The sequence below is a fragment of the Camelus bactrianus genome, chromosome 6 (genome assembly GCF_048773025.1).
Source record: "Camelus bactrianus isolate YW-2024 breed Bactrian camel chromosome 6, ASM4877302v1, whole genome shotgun sequence".
Classification (NCBI taxonomy): domain Eukaryota; kingdom Metazoa; phylum Chordata; class Mammalia; order Artiodactyla; family Camelidae; genus Camelus; species Camelus bactrianus.
Genome location: NC_133544.1, coordinates 9,877,418 through 9,895,791, shown reverse-complemented (window position 1 = coordinate 9,895,791; position 18,374 = coordinate 9,877,418). Strand labels below are relative to the sequence as shown.

The window sequence follows — 18,374 nt, the reverse complement described above, 5'->3', positions numbered from 1 at the left end:
GGACTTTGGTTGAATCAACTGCTTTTAGGAAATGAAGTAAAATCAGCTAAGCCTGATTTTCATTTTGACTGGCTGACATGCAGTGTGTCTAGCTCAGTGGTTCTTAGCCCTGATTGAAGATGAGGATCATGAAGCCTTTAAAAAATTATCCAAAATACCTGGAGCACCGTGGAACACCATGTGCTATAATTTGGTTTGCTCAGCAAATATTCACCCTCCCCTTCGCCCAGGAGGCAGTGTCCCCCCTTCCCTTCCCCCATTGAGATTGGGGCCACATAGCTTGCTCTGGCCAGTGAATGTTGGTGGACATGGTAAAGCAACCACTTGGCACGCACTTGTGCAAGGGCGCTTCCTCCGCTGCCAGGACTACCCCCTCTGCAGCCACTGCCCTTTAGCTGGGCCCCAGAGTGAGCCCACCTGAGGCAGCCTTAGCCCAACCCGCACAGAGGAGCTCTGTCCAGTGGGCCTGCAGACCCAGGGCACGAGAATAAATGCTTACTGGGTGTGCTTGGTTACGCAGCATTCTTGTGGTTCTGGCTAACTGATTCCCAAAAGACTAGGCCATGCACTTCTCAAACAGGACATCCAAATGTAAGAGTGCTTCACTTCCTAAGTGTCTGGGGAGAATTCAAATTAAGACCCCAATACAAGGGGGTGGGAAGGGATAAATTGGGAGTTAGAGAGTTGCAGATACTAACTAATATATATAAAATAGGTAAACAAGTTCATACTGTATAGCACAGGGAACTATATTCAATATCTTATAGTAACATGGTGAAAAAAATATAAAAATGAGTATAGGTATGTTCATGTATTACTGAAGCATTATGCTATATACCAGAAGTTGACACATTGTAAACTGACTATACTTCAATTTAAAAAAATATACAAAAATATTAAAAAAAAAAGACCCCAATACAACATCACTCTACACCCACTAGAATGGCTCAAGTGAAAAAGATGGTAAATGGCAAGTGTTGGAGAGGATGTGGAGCAACTGGAATGCTCACCACTCTTGGCAGGAGTGTCAAAATGTGTGGTTTAGCTCTGTGCTAGAGAACCTAAGATCCCCTGTCCCTGAGGGTCACTGATGGCCACTTCAACAGGTCCACCATGTGTCTACAGCTTAGTGTTGGTCACAGGGCATAGAGAACCAAGGGGGAGTGGAAGAAGCTCACAGGTGAGTTTCAGGAACAATAGGTCTATTTTCAATTCTGCAACTTACTAGCTATATGACCTTGGTCAAGTCACTTCTTCTTCCTGGACCTCAGTTCCTTTACCAGTAGAAATGGGAAGAAGACAGCCCACTTCACCACGCTGTAGGAGCCATACATGCGGTGGGCAGGGTGGGCAGGGTGGGCAGCTTGGGAGGGGCAGGGCAAGCGCTTGATGGGGACCCCTCCAGCCCCTCACTCCGAGGCAGCCGTTGGCCCTGCAGCCTCACAGAGGCTGCACAGAGGTACAGGCACAGCCCTGGCTCCAGTGAGCACCCCTTCCCTGATCGGATTCCTAGGGAGGCGAGGGCAGCCAGGTGAGGGTCACCTGGAACTGCACATCTCCTGCAGCTAATTCCAGACTCCTCAGGCCCTCCCCCATGGGTCAGACAGCATCCAGAGACTTTTCCATTTGTCACTTATTTCATGGCATTGCCTTGAAAACGGCCCCAGAAGGTAAGAACATTTTGTTGTCAAATCAACTCATTAATTCTACATCCTCGCTCTTTCCAAAAGGACTCGATGCCCCTATGTGATGGAGCCCATTTGACAGACAAGGCAATTAAGGTTCAGAAAGGAGGAGGGAAAGGTTTGCATGAGGACAGGCAGCTGGAAAGAGGGATTTGGAGCCCAGGCTTCCTACCCCTCATCCAGTGCTCCATCTAGGAATTCCAGGAACACCGGTCCAAGGACCCAGCACACCCGAGGGTTCTGAGCAGGCAGGGGTAATAAAGCATCCTCATCCAGCCCAGCCCCTGTGCAGTGGGCACCACATCAGACTCTCGGCCCACTCAGGGGAAGGAACCCACAGATGTGGGCTGACCTTGAAGGGGCCTTGAGAGAGAGGATCTCAGCCTTTGAGAGGGCGAATGCCCCCACCCCACTGTGGGGCCAGACATCTCTTGCTTTTCCCAATGAGATCCTCAGCCTCTGAGGGACCTTGAGGAATTTCCCCATCTTTAGAATCCTCACGTAGAAAATGGAGACGCTGGTAAGTACTGTTATTAAGGAGGTGGAGTGGGACTCAGGAGGGCCCTGGCACAATGGGGCGTAGCACCGGGCCTGGCCGCTGGTGAGTCAGTGTGTGTGACGCTAGGCTGCTTCCCTGTCTTTGGGCCTGTGCACTTGCAGACTGGGGGTGCTGCCAGGGACACTGGGGGTGTCTCCCCAGAGTGGGGCTGCTCAGCCTTAACATCAGGGGACAGTTAGGAGCAGCCTATGGGGTCAGCTTGGCCAAGTTCAAATCACAGCTTTGCTGGTTATTAGCTGTATGACCTCTTAGAATCTCAGTTTCTCCACCTTTATAATGGATGTACAAAGAGTACCTATTTCAAGGCAGGGTGAGGGTAGGGCTAAGGGGTGGAGTTCCTGGGTGATGCCCGCCCCTCTTTTGTCCTGTTTGTCCTCATCTTCCTGCCGCCAGCTTGATTTCTGAGGCCTTTGCCTGGGGGCTGGGCTACCTTCTGGGCTTGAGTCCTGGAAAGAGGCCAGCGGTCCCCAGAGATGATTGTGATAAAAAAATAGCCCTTTCCCAGGGCAAGTGGAGTGCAGTGAGCCTTGCCAATCAAGACAGGGGCCTGCGGAGGAAGCACTGTTCAAGGGTGTCCAGTCCAAGGCCAGCTTGGAACAGGGGAGACCAGGGCTGCCCCTGAGGATTCCAGGGGCTCCTCTGTTGCCTCCTTTGCAGCTCCCCAAACACTGGTTCCAGGGGAGCCCCCACCTCACCCAGGTGGCATTTGTAAGTTGGGGATAACCGTGGCTGTGATAGGGTTCCTTGAGTTAACACAGTAAAGCACTCAGAACAGAGCCTGGTCCATCCACAGCTGGCACTCTTCTAAGCTGGGCCTCAGTTTCTACACCTGGGAAATAGGTATAGAAACATGGGCCCTTGCAGGGCTGTGGCGGAGATTAAATAATAGCATATGGAAAGTGGTCCTTCTTCCCCCCAGGTTCCTTCCCCACCCCACAAATCCACTCTCTCCAACCGCCAGGGTCTGCCTGGGAGCTGGCAGTGGGGCCGGGCTCCTATGGACAGGGTGAGGTCTCTGTGGCTGTTTGAGGGGCTGCAGCAGGAAGAGAGGATTCCAGGATGTCTAATCAGAAACTAGGGGTCGGGGGGGGGCATGGTGGGGAAGGTCAAGGCGAGAAGGGGACTAGCCGTCATCCTCCAGCGCACCAAGCTCCCCCTCAGCAGGGGAATTGAGTCAGGAGTGAGCGCCCAGACAAGCCGCTTCCTGTCCTCCACTCATCTGCCATCCCTTCCCTACCCGACCTGTCACCTGGCTAGCCATCCTTCCAGACGCAGTTCATGCAGCTCCTCCACCAGGAAGCCTCCCTGATCTGACGGCTGAGGTCTCCTGAGTTGCCTCCAAGGGCAGCCCTCACATTCTAATGCTTTGACTGCCTGCTGTGGCCTGTCTCCCTAGAGAGTCTAGAAACTTCCACAGAGCAGGACTGTGCCACATTTGTGCTATTACCCTAGGACCTAACCCAAGGCCCGGTACACAGTAGGTGGTTAACAAGTGTTGGATGGGCAGTTGATGAATGAGTGTGTCAAACCTTAGAAGCACAGCTATTATGAGAGGATACTGTGCGCGGTAGATGGTGTGACCGCAGGTGTCTGACTGCCCGGGCTCAAACCCACCTCTGCCACTGGCTGGCGGTGTGATGAGGAGCAGGTTACTCCCACCCCGGTGCCTCCCTTTGCCCCTCTGTGAAGTGGAGATCATAATAACATCTGGCCGACGGAAGTGCCGTCAGACGAAACAAGGTAACAAATATAAATGTGGCGAAGGGCACTCGACACACGGCCAGAGACCAGGGGAAATCTGCTAATGTTAGTCCACGGCTCCCAAGACCCCGCAATTCTCTGTTCTGACACATTCCTGCTGGGATGTTGACACCCAAAGCCAAGCCGTTCCCAGTTGGCAATTTCAAAGGAGGCTCAGCCTGAGGGATCTGGATTCCTCCACACTCTCCTCTATTTAAAAAGAGTGAGAGTGAGAGCCACAGGGAGCCACTTTCCCCTGACAGCTGTGGTCAGGCGGCCAAGCTACGGCTGTCAGCCCGCAGGCTGTCCTGGCCGCCCCACAGACCCTGTAGCGCCCCACTGGGCCGGCCCTGGGGTCAGTAACGAGGTCAGAGTCTGGGAAGGAGGTAGATCGCCTCGCCTTCCCCGAACCCAGCCTGGGTGCAGGATGGATTCTGCCCACCACTTCCAAATCCCCTGCTCCCCAGGGCCCCTCCTGTCACCTCCTCCCTTCCTGTTGACATGACCTCCTGTCCTAGGAACTTTGGAAGGACCCACAGCCTCAGCCTGAACCACTCCACTCCTAATCCTGGGTTGAATTCATGCACGAGGTGATCGCCTACAAATGACAATAGTGGATGTCTGTTCATTAACAGAGCCGGCACGTAGTAAGTGCTGTAGGAGTGTTTCCAGTAGGGACCACTTGGATGTTTTAGGTATGAGTGTGGACTGTTCATTTAGCTCTTACACAAAGCGCTATGGTTCAGAACTGCACCGAGTACCTGGAGAACCACAACCATGATGCCTCCCCTTGCGGTTAATTTCTGCTCTCACCTACATTGTTAGTTTGAGCCATGTGGTAGATCTGTGATGGGATCTGCAGATGTGGAAACTGAGGCACACCAGGGAGAAACTGAGAAGGAAGAGATTAGAGGCTACGTCTTCTGACTTCACATTTAATCTTCCTCCCACATAACCAATAGCCTCCAGTTGTTTTGAGTAAAGGCCCAAGTTAAACTGAAGGCTACATATATATTCCCCCAGATCCAGAGAGGTCCTAGGAAATCTGAGGGAACACTTCCAGCTGGAAGGCTCCTGACTGTAAAACATTCACCTGTTCTCTCCTCTTCCTGGGTACTAGGGCTTTAAAACCAAAACCGTAAAGATGGCTGGTGCTGTGTGTTCCTGTACCATTTCCTGGTCATGTTCATGCACTGCATGGTTTGACCTTCTCAGTATCCAAGGGGAGGAAGATTCTTCCCAATGCCCAGATGGGGAGACTGAGGCCCAGATTGTAAGCGGCAGAGGGGCTTGGGACCAGGACTGCCTGCCTCTCTTTTCATCAGACCCTCTGACACTGAATATTTAGGGCAGTGACCAGGGGTTAGTTACTCTGGAAGCCTCTGCACTGGCCTTGGGAGGAGGGAGAGTGGAATCCAGGCCACCTTGCTTGGCCCCCAGAGGGGCCCAGGTCAAAGCCCCAGGGCGGGCCTTTGCAACAGGCAGTGCTGACAAGCCTCTGGCTGCTGGTGTCCAGGGCCTCACAGCTGCTGGGGTTTGAGCCTTTTGTCTGGACTCTAAAGCTAAAAAGCCCCTCCAAGCTCTGCTAATCCCAGAAGCTTTGATGCTGGATACATGGTCCTGGCTTCCCGCGGGAGCTAGGACTTTAAGTTTCCGAGGTTGGGCCAGAGTTGCTGGAGGTTACCGAGGGGATCTGACCACTGCTGACCCCACAGCCCAGGAGGGGAAGCTGAGGCCCAGAGATGGGGCGAGATGGGCCCAAGGTCACCTGGGAAGGAGGTGACACCCAGGGATCCGAGCCTGTCTGAAGCTGGTTCTGCTCCCACGCCAGCATGCCCGCCGACCCTTTGTGGCCAGTGTATGTGCGGGAGACCAAGTCTCCATCCAAAGTCAGGTGAGCGCCCTTGCTAACCTGACTCTCTTGCAAGTGGGCTGGGACCCTGATGACAAGTTTTGGGAGATTATTTATTTATTGGGAAACACTGAGGAAGCTACCCCAAAACAGGAGGAAAGATAGAGGCTGAGAGGGGGAGAGAGAAGAAGAAGGAACAAGAGGAAAAAAAATCTCTTTCCTGTTTTTTGGTGGAAAATATTCCATCTTCCAAGGAGAAGCATAAATTCCTCCCAGGCCCAAAGGCCCACAGTCAGAGGCAGGGCCGTGAGCACCAGCTAAGGGAAGCATCCATGAATGCCAAGTTCCCATTTTACCTCTTTGGGCCCCACACTATTTGGTCTTCAGGCTCGTGGGTCACCTTCACCTCAGCCTCCCAAGCGGAGGGCTCATCTCTCACCTCCTGCCCCTGCAGGGGGCTGGTCCCCTCCCATAGCCCTGCCTTCTCCCTCTGCGGCCAGCCCATCAGCAGGGCCCCGCACATACAGGTCTGGACCCAGGACCCAGGCCCCCGTTTCTGCCCAGGGCTCAGCAGCCTGGGCTGGGGCTGAGGAGGGGTGAGGCTTGCTAGTCCAGGTTGGAGCCCCTGACAGCTGCTGCCCTGCCCCTCGGCAGCCCTGTTCTGGGCACCCCGGGGACATGAACCACATGTACCCACCCTCCTCTTAGCCCCTGGGTGGCAGAAGGTTCTGGAAGCTCTCGGTCCAGGCTTCAGAGTAGGAAGTCTCAGGCAGGGCAGGGGTGCCCTCCCAGAGCCCCTCCTCAGCCAGCCTAACCACACTCAGGGCTGCTGGAAATCTTACAACCGAGATCACACCAAAATCATCTAGGAATTTCCCCTGTTCTGTTTTTGTTTGTTTGTGTTGGCTCTCCTGCCTTTATTTAAATCTTTTTCTTCTCCTCTCTCTACTTTCCTCTCTTTTTTCATTCCCCTCTTTTGTGTCCTTTTCTATAAAAAAATTCAAGCAGATTGGAAATCACCTGACTCATGTCATCACCGCTTCCCCAAGACGTTTCCCTCAGCCACAAAGCTCTTAACGATTTCATTCACATTCACAGGCGTGAGCTAGTCCAGAAGCAGGTGCCGAGGATGGAAAGTCAAGATAAAAACAAGTCCTGTGACAGCCGCCTCCTCTGGGCAGCCTGACCCTCCAGAGCTCAGAAATGGAAGGACGTTGGGGGGGTCCAGAGATATTTTTGTGCCTCCTTTGGGGAGACTCTCTTGGCTCTAGCTTGTCCACAATATACAGCACCTTATGATGCCTCGGTGACGCCAGGACGGGTCTGTTTACTGCAGGGCCAGTCCCCTAGGAGGCCACGGAGACCTCGGCTTAGATTGTGGTCCCTGAAGGCGAATAAGCCAAGTGGCCAGGATTTGATTCCCAACTCCAACACCTCCGAGCTGTCTGGCTTTAGGCAAGACCCTTAACCTCTCGGGCCCTCAGTTTCCACATCTGGGAAATGGGAGTAATGATCACCTAACTTACGATGCCCATGAGGCGTCAGTGAGAGGAATCACCACCAGCACTGGGCCAGCACCTGGCTCATAGTAAATGCTCAGCAAACACTCCCAGATACTGATTTTGTTATTATTCATTGTAAGGTCACCAGGGGTTGATCACACAGGGTCCCCACCCTAAGAAGGAGGAGGAGGGCACCCCCTGCTCTGCCCATGAGGCACTCACAGCCTGGCCTGTTTGTGCAAGAATGGATGATGCAAACCAGAAGGGTGCCAGGTGGAGGTGGCCGCCAGCTCCTGGGGGAGGCTGTGCTGTAAACAATCTTACCACCAGCTGTCAGGACCTGACTGTTCTGGAAGTGACTGGAGTATCTGCCCCTGGCTGCCTCACTATGCTCTGCCCTGGGCCTCCGACGGCAGAGGTCAGGGGCTGTGGCTGGTGTGCTGACCCCGCCGGCTCTGCCCAGGCCCCTGTGAACTCCCTGCCTCACGCACAAGCTTTCCCCTCAGGGAGGCAAGCTCTTCTATCTTGGGCAGACTTAGCCTCTGCCCCGACTCACTTACCTGTCCTCTCTAAGGGTGGCTGCCTTCCTGCCTCCTCATTTCAGCCCATTCCCCCAGCTTCCTGAGGAGCTGCCTGAAGTCAGATTCTGGCCCCCTTCCTCTGCTCAAAAGCAATCAGAAAATAGTCTATCTTCTTGCCTGTCCTGGTGGGAGCTGCACCTCTCCCCGCCCCACCTTCCCCGCACCCCTCGCCTCATGACCCTTTGCTGTAACCACACTGCACTTCCTACCATCACCCTAGACCTGCCCTGGCTTTTCTGACTTTGCCGGAGCTGCCCCTGCATCTAGAGGTCCCTTTCCTCCATCCCCCTGCGCACCTGATGACATCCATCCATCCTTTCAAAAGCCATCACCTCCTTGAATTTGTTCTGATGCTTATACACACACACACACAAACACACACACACACACAGAGACGAAGTATCCTTGCACCTCTGCATTGCCACATGACAGTTCTTGTTCTTTCCATGGTATTGCAGTTTTTGTTTGCAGACTCTATTCCTCTCCTAAACCCCAAGCCATTGCAGGTGCAGCGCATGGCCTCCAAGGTTGCTGCTCCCCCCACAGTATTGTACACACACAGAGACACTCCGTAAATGGCACGTGAAACTGATGCCGCCCGCGCATACGAATCTATTCACTCAACCTAGAAGCATTGCTGAAAGTCGTCTGTCTGACACAGACATTGCCCGAGGCCTGTGGAACCAACAACAGTATTGTTGATAACTCCTCTTACATTTCCATTTTTAGAAGTGCACAGCCGAGTGATATTCTGAGCAAGAAGCCTCCAGAAGAGTGGATAAGTACGTGCAGCTGGCTGATTCTATGTCCCCCAAATCCAAAATGAAAGTCACCAGCACGCTTTATAACTCAGGAGCATAGGAGAGAGAGGAAGATGCAAGAATGTAGTTTGATTCTAAGAGGTTACGAACAGGCACCGCAGTGGTTAGTCCCAGCCAGCCAAGCCATCTTTCCCTGTAAGAAAGTCAGAAGCATGCATTACCTGTTAGGCTCTGAAACAAGTACAATTCAGGGGTAATAAAAGGATTTTCTTGGGAGTGTCTTAATTCAGAACATGCTTCCTGAAATTTCCTTCTGCCCTGGCCCTGGGCTTCTGGCTGCTCTGTCAGGCAGTTCTGAAACGCTCTCCTTTGAAGCAGGGAGTTTATTTCGGGCCCACCGCATGACCAGTGATGGCAAGCCAAACTATAAGATGTTATGAATCTCAGATTTCCTGTTTAAAGATCGCACTGAGGAAGCCGCCATCCTGCCTTTGGTTCCTGCAGGGCGCGTCAATTACAGACTTCACTTCGGAGAGCATCTCGGAGCTTTGGCCCTGACCTGACGTCATCGTTTGTGATCCTTGACATGGAGGCCATATATGGGTATGTTTCTGGAACTCCCTAGGAGGGAGAGAGAGAGGAGAGGGATGCAGAGGGTAAGAGACAGAGAGATAGGGGAAGAGAATGGAGGGACACGCAGCTGGGAGAGAAAGACACAAAAGCAAGGAAGAAAGAAAGTGTGGGAGAGACGGGAAAAGAATGGAGAGAAAAGAGGAAGAGTGGGAAGAGAGGCTGAAGGGAGGGGAAGAGGAAGGAGGGGAGACCGGGAGGCTGGGAGGCTGTGAATAAGGGGAGGAAGGAGGGAGACTGAAAGCAGGCAGGAGGGCAGGGAGGGAGATGAGCTGAACGAGAGGGGAGTGAGGATGAAAGGGTTCGGTGTAGGGGCCTTTGTAGAAATTGCTGATCATGTAGCAGGTGGCAGAGCCTGGTATTTGGAGGTACCACGATCCAGCTGCTGGATGCTGTGGGGATAGGGCTGGAGCTACAAAGGGCAGGGGAACAAACAAACAAACACATAAGCATGTGGGCAAGGCACACAGCAGAAGGAGCCCTTCCTCCAGGGCCAGGGAAGAAGACTCCTGTGTCTGGAATGGATGGAGTGGCACGAAATGTCAGCATCAGGTGGCAAAGACAACACACGTACAGCCACACGCACTGAGCATGCAGGATGCCAGGCAACTCCATGCCCACATCTGCGTTCAGATCTCAGGCTACAGAGTCTGGGGCTGGCAATGTCACTTGGTCTACTCCTCAAAAGGGAAAACAATTTCAATTTCAAAGGTTCATTCCCATGCAGGATATTGGATTTATGACCCGATAGCATGATTTCTTATCAGCTCAAACTCAGGAGAACCTCAGGATGCCTACAGGCTCACTTTGCATATTCCATCTGGAAATAAATCTCAGTGAGCTCTGGGTGTGCTGTGGTCAGGTCAGGATTCTGGAGGTCTGACCAGGGCTGAGGACAGGAGGATATGATAAGTCCTAGGCTGTCTCCCAGGTACCTGCATCACCCCCGCTCAGACACTCCCACCCAGGCCACTGTGGCTAGTGACCCTGCAAGGTCCGCTCACGCTCAGCCCCTCCCAGACCATGTGCCATGGTGGGGGTGCAGGGGAAGGGGTCCTTGAGCGGGTGGGGTCTGCTGTCTGAGCTCTTTATTGCTTGGGGATTTTTCTCAGTAGGAAGAAGTTCCAGCAGACCCCATGGAGGGCATCCACAGGGTCTTGCTGCTTCCTTGGGGTCCCTGCCAGACATGGGGCACAGATTCCTCTGCTCTCTGTGTGTCACAGACCCTAGATGGAGTAAGGTACCTTGGGAGGGGCAGGTCACAGACAGGTACAGGGCCCCTTCTCAGCTGGCCCCCTGCCTTGCCTCTCCCTCCCAGTCCAGACAAACCTCTCATAGTCGAGAAAGCTGGAGAAACTCACTCTCTGAATCCTGTTGCCTGTGCCTGCACTCAGCTTTTGAAAATTAAGAGCCCAAATTGTGGGTGAAGCATCACAGGGAACAGGAAGGGCACTGGGGATGGACAGCAGGAGGAGGGGGTTGGCCAGGCACACTTTGACTAATACAGGACATCTCCCTGCTGTCCTCACACCTTCCCAGCAAGTGCTAGCATTACTCCCATTTCACAGATGAGAAAGCTGAGGCTCAGAGAGGCTGGAAAGTTTGTCCATAATCCCACAACTTATAAGTGATGGTTTAGTGATCTGAAGCTAGATATGCCCAACGCAACAGCCAATGCTTTTAGACACAGCTCTCTCCCCCATGTAATGGGGACTCCGAATGTTGGGGCAGAACAAGGAGCCCCACGAGGCTATGAATAGAAATTGGTGACTATTTGCTGTTCCCCTGGTTCTTAACTCATCCCACCTGGGAGACTTGATGCTGTGGATAAAGGTCCAGAAAGCCCGAGACAAAGACAGATTGGACTGTCTGTTGACATCACAGGTCAGTCAACTCCAAAATGAACAGGTTGGGCTAAGTCGGTGGTTCCCAACCTTAGCTGCATATCAGAATCCTATTAAACTAAGCCTTGCCTGCCTCTACCCCAAAGATTCTGATTTAATTCATCCAAGGCAAAGCCTGAGCAGCATTGATTTTTACAAACTTTTCATTAAAGTGTAATACACCCATAGAAAAGTGCACGTATCGTAAGTGTACAGCTTAATCAACTTTCACAAGCAGACACACCCAGCATCTACATCACAGAGCAATATTACCGGCTCCCCAGAAGCCCCCTTTCCCACCCCCACACCCATCTCAATACCACCCCCCACCTCCTGCCACTCTCCTGACGGCTAGCAGCTCAGGTGGTTTTGAACTTCACGTGAGTGGAGTCTTACCTGTGTCTACGTCCACTGAGCGGTGTAGTGGGAGGTCTGTCCACGTTGTTTCATGTAGTTCCCTTGCTGTGTAGTTTCCCACGCTCTGAATAGATCACAGCTGATCCACTCTTCTGTGGATGGACCTTTGGGTAGTACCTAATTTTTGGCTATTATGAATAGTGTAGCTATGAACATTCTAGAACATGTCTTTTGGTGACTACCCATACCCATTTCTGTTGGGTAGACACCTAAAACAGGAATCTCTGGCTCAGAGAACAGGCATACGTTCAGCTCTAGGAACATGGCCAGTTTTCCAAAGCTGCTGTACCAGCTTACATTCCCATCGGCTGTAAGAGTTTCAGTTGCTCCATATCCTCACCAACACTTGGCAATTTCCATCTTTTTTCACATTTTGTGTTCTGATGGACAATGTGGCATCTCACTGCAGCTATAATTCATGTGTTCCTGTTCCCAATTACAAATTATACAAGCATCTGAGAAGCCCTGGCCCCAATAATCTCTGGAGCCTTTGTACACGGCCCCAGAGGTGGTCCTGTGGAACAGTCCTCCAGGGAGGGTTTTCATGGGGATACAAGGGGGTAAATGGGAGGCAGATACAGATAGAAACCAAACAACAGGTCAACATGCAGGGGAGCAGGAAGAAGGCTGTGACCACAAAGAGGAAGCCCTTGGGGCTCACACATGGCCCCAGGAGGGCTCTACTCACCCAGTCCCACATAGAAGCTCCCCTCCCTCACTCTCGAGCTCCTTATACCCTGCTTCACTTTTCTCCATAACACTTACACCCCCCTTACCTATTATGTATTTATTTATCATTTATTTATTTCCTATCTGTCTCATCTGGAAGAGTCTCTCTGTTCACTGCTGTGTGTCAGTGCCTACAACAATGCCAGGCACATAGTAGGTGCCCATTAAATGGCTGTTGCTTTATGTGCTCATGGTCAAGCCCCCTGGTTCCTGGGTCTAAACTGGGGAGGGCTGTGGTACGTCTGCCAGCCTCATCCTGGCCCTCAGCCACACACATACACACACACACACCAGACCTGTCCCTTCCAGGCTTCCCTCCATGTTTATTTTAACCTGAATTTGATGAATACAGTTGAGGGGAGGGCAGTGCATAGAGCCCCATTCCTAGTGGGGCCCAGGGAGGGAGCCAATACAAGCACCTTTTCCATATGATAAGGATACATCTTCCAGGAAGGAGAGAAAGAGAGGGAGCAGAGAGGAAGAGCCAGAGAAAGGGGAGAGGGGGTTGGGAGCTGGGATGTGGGTCAGTGCCAGCCCTGGGACGGCTCTGACCCAGCCATGGAACATCATTTGCTAAAATAAGCACCCCTGCTGTCTTGGCATCCCGGCCCCCAGCCCTGGCTGCCTCTTGTATCAGTTTATTTTGGTTTCAAGAGATAAAGAGGAACAGACAAGAGTTGGATCCTCACCCTGGGCAGAGCTCTAGGGTGGGGAGGACAGAGGGCAGACGGGGCGGGGAGGGCAGACAAAGGCCCCAAGTCCTAGGAGAGGCGATGCGTTGGTAGAAAGGAAGGAGGGGGCGAGGAGAAGGCAGAGACAGGCCCCCACCCCTCTTCATTTCTGTACAATGATCACTGTGCCCTCTGGGGGGTGGCCAACCAACAGTGCCTTTCCTCTGGAGCAGTCCGGACCCCTCAACCTCCCAGCTCAGGAGGCCAAGGCAAACTCCCAGGAGATGAGACAGCCTTCCAATTAATAGAGAGCAGAGTACGGGCATAACCCTCACCCAATGATGGGAGAGAGGGGCAGGTCAGCCTCACACCCTACCGGCACCCTAGATGTGGAGGTGACACCCACTAGGATGAGACGTCACCATCCAGCAGGGGCCCTGGGGACAGGCGAAGGGGCTGCCTGATCCTGGTCCTGCTCCCTCCAACAGCCCACATGTATGTAAAGGGAGCAGCAATGGGGTCTTATAATTGTTTCCATCGCAATTAGCAGATGTGAGGCACAAATGCCAACGTGGGACACTGGGCTCTTCGCAGCCGGCTAGGGCCTTCCTAAGCCATGGCTGTCCACGAGACAAGAGTGGCCGGGAAATACTTGGTCAGTCTTGTGCAGCCAGCATCTTCCTTACAGAGATGCCACCCAGGTGCAATTCCAGTTAGCGCCACCCTGCCCTATTTCCAGCATGGGCACTGGTGCTGGCTGATCCAGCCCATTCCTTTCTTGCTGTGGGACCTGGCTACAGCCCTGCACCTCTCTGAATCGTTTTCATCTTCTGAGAGCAGAAGAGTGATGACTCTTCTCTCCCATGACTGTTAGGGGATTAAATGAGATCGTAGGGCTCACACAGCACTCAGGAGATGCTCATCCATGGGGGCTTCCTCCCCACCTGCCACGTCAGTGGGGGAGGTAAGGTATAAGAGGGGAGAGCACCTCCCATGGGTCAGGCGGGCTCAGGTGACCAGTGGGCCTCGGACTGATCCATCCTGGAGGCTGCTGTCCCTTCTGGCTGACCAGGCCCCTGGCCCCCTGCAGGGCTTGATCTCACCATGCCTGAGTCACCCTGGGCAACGCAAGTTAGCTGTGTTAGCTGCTGAGAACAAGTTTTCCATGAGCATAAACATGATCAGAGCAGGGCTGGGGGCTCTCTGTTGCCCTTTGGCAAGAGGGAAAGGCATCTCCCACCACGCGGCAGGCCCGCCCTCCTGCCCCGGGATGGGCCAGGCTGTGTCAGACGCTGCATTTCCTGCTGGATGCTGCAGCTCCTGGCCCACCTATCGCGATGGGGACAGAGCTGAGGCCAGGCCATGGGGCCGTTCCCTCTATAAGTGCAGTGGAGCGGGGAGGGCAGATGCCACTCCAGTGCAGTCCCTGGTGGCCACTCCGGAGACAGAGCTCACAGGGAGCAAAGTGGCCTCTCCAGAAATGCAGCTGTCACTTGTTTGGCATCTTTGCAGGGCAGACAGCTGAAGGGCGGCTGACTGCCCTCACCTCGGCCTTGCTCCTTGGGGAGTCCGAAGTGGCCAGGGACACGACCCCGCAGAGGTGTCAGCCAGACCTGGCACTCCGAGGAAAGCCCTGGGCTTGCTGTGATGAGGGGGGTCTGGGTTCTTGGTGGGAGGTGGGGCTGAGGAGGAGGCAGGCGGTGAATCTGTTGTCACGACATCCTGGGGTGGGAAGGGATGCAGATGCCCCTGTTTAACAGCCCCTCCAAGGGTCGGGGCATTTACACAGCCATCCCTGGAGGGAGGCATTATCATCCTGCCAGAGGCACCGAGGCCCTCCGGGGGCTTGCCCGCACTCAGTGATGGTGCCACCTCCGCCCACACAGCCTCTACCCCACAGAGAACTGAAAGATCAGAAGAGTAGAAATGTCAGAACCAGAGGGTCCCTGGGGTTCATCTGCTCCAGGGTCCTTTTTCTGAGAAAAGGGAAACTGAGCCTGGAGAGTGAGAGGGGCTTGCCAAGGCTTTGCAGAAGCCACAGCTTCCAGAAATTCATTCTGTTTTTCCGCAGCTCCCTCCCCAGCTTACGGTGTGACTAGAGTGGTTGATAACCACATCGACCTTATCCTTAAAAAGCCCTAAAACCCATGTTGATTGGCAAATTGGCAGGAACCCCACCACATGAGAGGGGGGCAGACCTCCTCAGGGGCACATTTACAATGCCTGCTACCCCCTGGAGACTCCCAGAAATGCTTCAGATGGGGAAGTTGTGGTTTGCAGTGGGCTACACGCCTTAGTGCCCAGCTGGGGCTTCAACACAGGTAATTTGGGTGTCAACGTCATCATGCTTTCCTGTTCCCTCTCTAGGACATCAGGTGGGGACCACTCCCAGCACAGAATCACTTGTAAGGTAACTGCCCCAGATCCCCCTTGCAGATCCCAGTGACTAAGAACTAAGACTCTGGAGCTATCCGCCAGCTCCGCTGCTTGCCAGTTGTGTGACCTTGGACAACTCACTTAACCTCTCTGAGCCTTGGCTTCCTGATGTATAAAAGGGGGAAAAGAATAGAACCTATGCCTCATAAGAAGCTGAAGGATTAAATTTTATTCACAGTAGTCCCCTCCTTATATGTGGTTCTGCTTTCCGTGGTTTCATTTACCCCCAGTCAACTGCAGTCTGAAAATATTAAATGGAAAATTCCAGAAATAAACAATTCATAAGTTTTAAATCGCAAGCTGTTCCGAAGTAGCATGATGAAATCTCATGCTCTCCTGCTCCGTCCTGCCTGGGACATGAATCATCCCTTTGTCCAGCACATCCCGGCCAGTGGTCACCTAGTGGCCGTCCTGGTTATCAGATCAACTGTCATGGTATCACAGGGCTTGTGCCCAAGCAATCATTTTACTTAATAATGGCCCCAAAGTGGAAGAGCATTGATGCTGGCAATTTGGATCTGTCAAGGAGAAACCATAATGTGCTTCTTTTAAATGAAAAGGTGAAAGTTCACAAATTAATAAGGAAAGAAAAAAAATGTATGCTGAGGTTGCTAAGATCATGTAATCTTACAAAGTTGTAAGAATGAATCTTCTATCCGTGAAATTGTGAAGAAGGAAAAAGAAACCTGTGCTAGTTTTGCTGTCAAACTTCAAACTGCAAAAGTTACAACCGCAGTGTGCGATGAGTGCTTAGTTAGGATGAAAAAGGCATTAAATTTGTACAATAGACATTTTGAGAGAGAGACAGGGAGATAGACCACATTCACGCAACTTTTATTGCAATATATGGTTATTATAATTGTTCTATTTTATCATGGTTATGGTTGTTAATCTCTTACTGTTCCTAATTTATAAGTTAAACTTCATCATAGGCTATGTATGTAGAAGGAAAAACAGCATATATAGGGTTTGGTGCTATCCACGGTTTCAGGCATCCACTGAGGGCCTTGGAATGCACCCTCTGTGAATAAGGGAGAACTATTATATGTACATATCACCCTTAGAATAAAGATTTATAAATGTTAGATGTTGTCATTAGCTTAAACTTCCTGATAGAGACAGAGTGGACAGTGGCTGGTTGTAAACAGTGGTTCTTAACTAGGGACAATATCCCCAGGGGACATTTGTCAATTCCTGGAGACATTTTTAGTAGCCACAACTGAGGGAGGTGGGCGGTGCTACTGGCATCTAGTGAGTAGAGGCCAGGGATGCTTCTAAACATCCTACAATGCACAGGACAGCTTCCCCAACATAGAATTAACAGGCCAAACATCCTTGGTGCCATGGTGTAGAACGCCTGGCTGGAGGGGCACCGTGCAGTGTGAACAGGGGTTTGGGGTAGAATGACATCTGCTCTGAGCGACAGGGGGAGGGGGGCTCTCCTTCACTTCCTGAGGATTTCAGGAAAACCTGCCATCAAGAGGGTCAGGTGTTTGGATTTCAAATACCTTGTATTATAAGGATGGTTAGTTTTGAATGAGGTTCATAAACCGTGGTTCGAGCAAGGTAAAAGCAACAGCCTCAGTGATCACCATGAAACTTGGGGTTCTCCAGCAGGAAAGAGGGGCTCTGCCCTGCTAGGGCCAGGCCCCCTGCTGGTGGCTGGTGCATTTGCACAGTCAGACAGACACACGCACACACGTGATGCTTAGATCATATGCACACCATAAACACATAAGCTTAAATTCTTTAAATGAAGGAAAGAGGTGAATTTAATCCACCAGTTGGCAGGATAGTTGGCCAAAGAACTAGTCTTATAAAATGTATCTCTCTAAATAAATCTATCTTTACTCAAAAAAAATTAACTGTCAAATTCTCTTTTCCCTTTCTTCCTTGGTGCACCTGTGTGTGTGTGCACACTCATGCATGCTTGTGTGTGGGGTGAGGAGCACCTGGCATCTTGGAAGGAGCTCAGGCCTGACCACCAGGGTGCTGGTCCTGGAAAATCCTTCTGGAAAGTTCTGTGTGACCCTCTGCAACTCTTTCCCCTCCCTGGAGCCCTGAGAAAAGAAGGAGGGGGCCACCCTCTGAGCTGTTAAGAATAGAGGCCCCTCCAGACTCCAGAATGAGCAGCTATAAATTGCTCAGCAACGTATCTCTGCTCCAGGAGAATAAAAAGCCTAATTGTAAGTCAGCTGGGATTCAAACCAATATTTTTAAAACCAGAAATTTAAAAATGGGACAACAATGATTTTGGATGAGTCTCTGAATCCGGGGATTCAACCCCCCATGACACATAATTTCAATATAACAAGCCGTTGGGCAGAATTCAGTGCATGTGTATTGTCTGCACAGGACACGCCCACACCCGTGCACACACGGTCTTGTATGCGCCCCCATGAGGTGGACCCTCCAGGAGGCCCTGGGGGACCCCTGGGGTGAGCGGACACACAGTGAGGTGGGTGAGGGCTCAGGAGGCGTGGGCCTTGCGGTCTCATGCCGTGCTGGGGGGCATATGAGGCTGCCTCCATTTCACACATAAGGAGATGGAGGCTTTAAGATCTATTTGCAAGTTCACTCAGTTACTACAAGGTCCAGATTAAAAATTTTCTGTCTCTCTCCGTTTCTGTCTCTGTCTCCATGTATGTGTTAAGATTTTTGAAATTTCTTCCTCTCTCTCTCTCTCTCTCTTTGTTCTTTCCCTTCCAAACTGCACTGTCATCGTTCCTGGCCTGGTCCCCAAGAGCGTGTGACCTGGTGCACACCGGCATCTGCCCGCGGCCAGGGCCGCGCTCTCGGGGGCAGCCTGCCAGCCCCTGGGCTCCTGGGATGAGGGTGGACTCTTCTTGTTGATGCAGGCCTGTGGGTGGCCCCTCCTGGCTGGCCAGCTGGCCCCTCAGGCTCGCCCTTCTCTCAGGGCCTCTGGGC

General features: G+C 52.3%; 1 protein-coding gene and 1 long non-coding RNA gene across 2 annotated transcripts in view; one reads left to right on the top strand and one right to left on the bottom strand.

The window, feature by feature from the left end:
* The window catches only part of ASB2 (ankyrin repeat and SOCS box containing 2), a 41,760-nt gene extending 32,588 nt beyond the window's left edge, over positions 1-9,172 (bottom strand). The window contains exon 1 of the mRNA XM_074365095.1: positions 8,902-9,172. The gene's annotated coding sequence lies outside the window, so the exon portion shown is untranslated. The remainder of the gene's footprint in view (positions 1-8,901) is intronic.
* On the top strand, positions 9,151-17,319 carry LOC141577877 (uncharacterized). The gene is made up of 2 exons (XR_012507410.1): positions 9,151-9,283; positions 15,378-17,319. It is a non-coding gene; the product is annotated as an uncharacterized LOC141577877 (long non-coding RNA).
* The last annotated feature ends 1,055 nt before the right edge of the window (positions 17,320-18,374 follow it).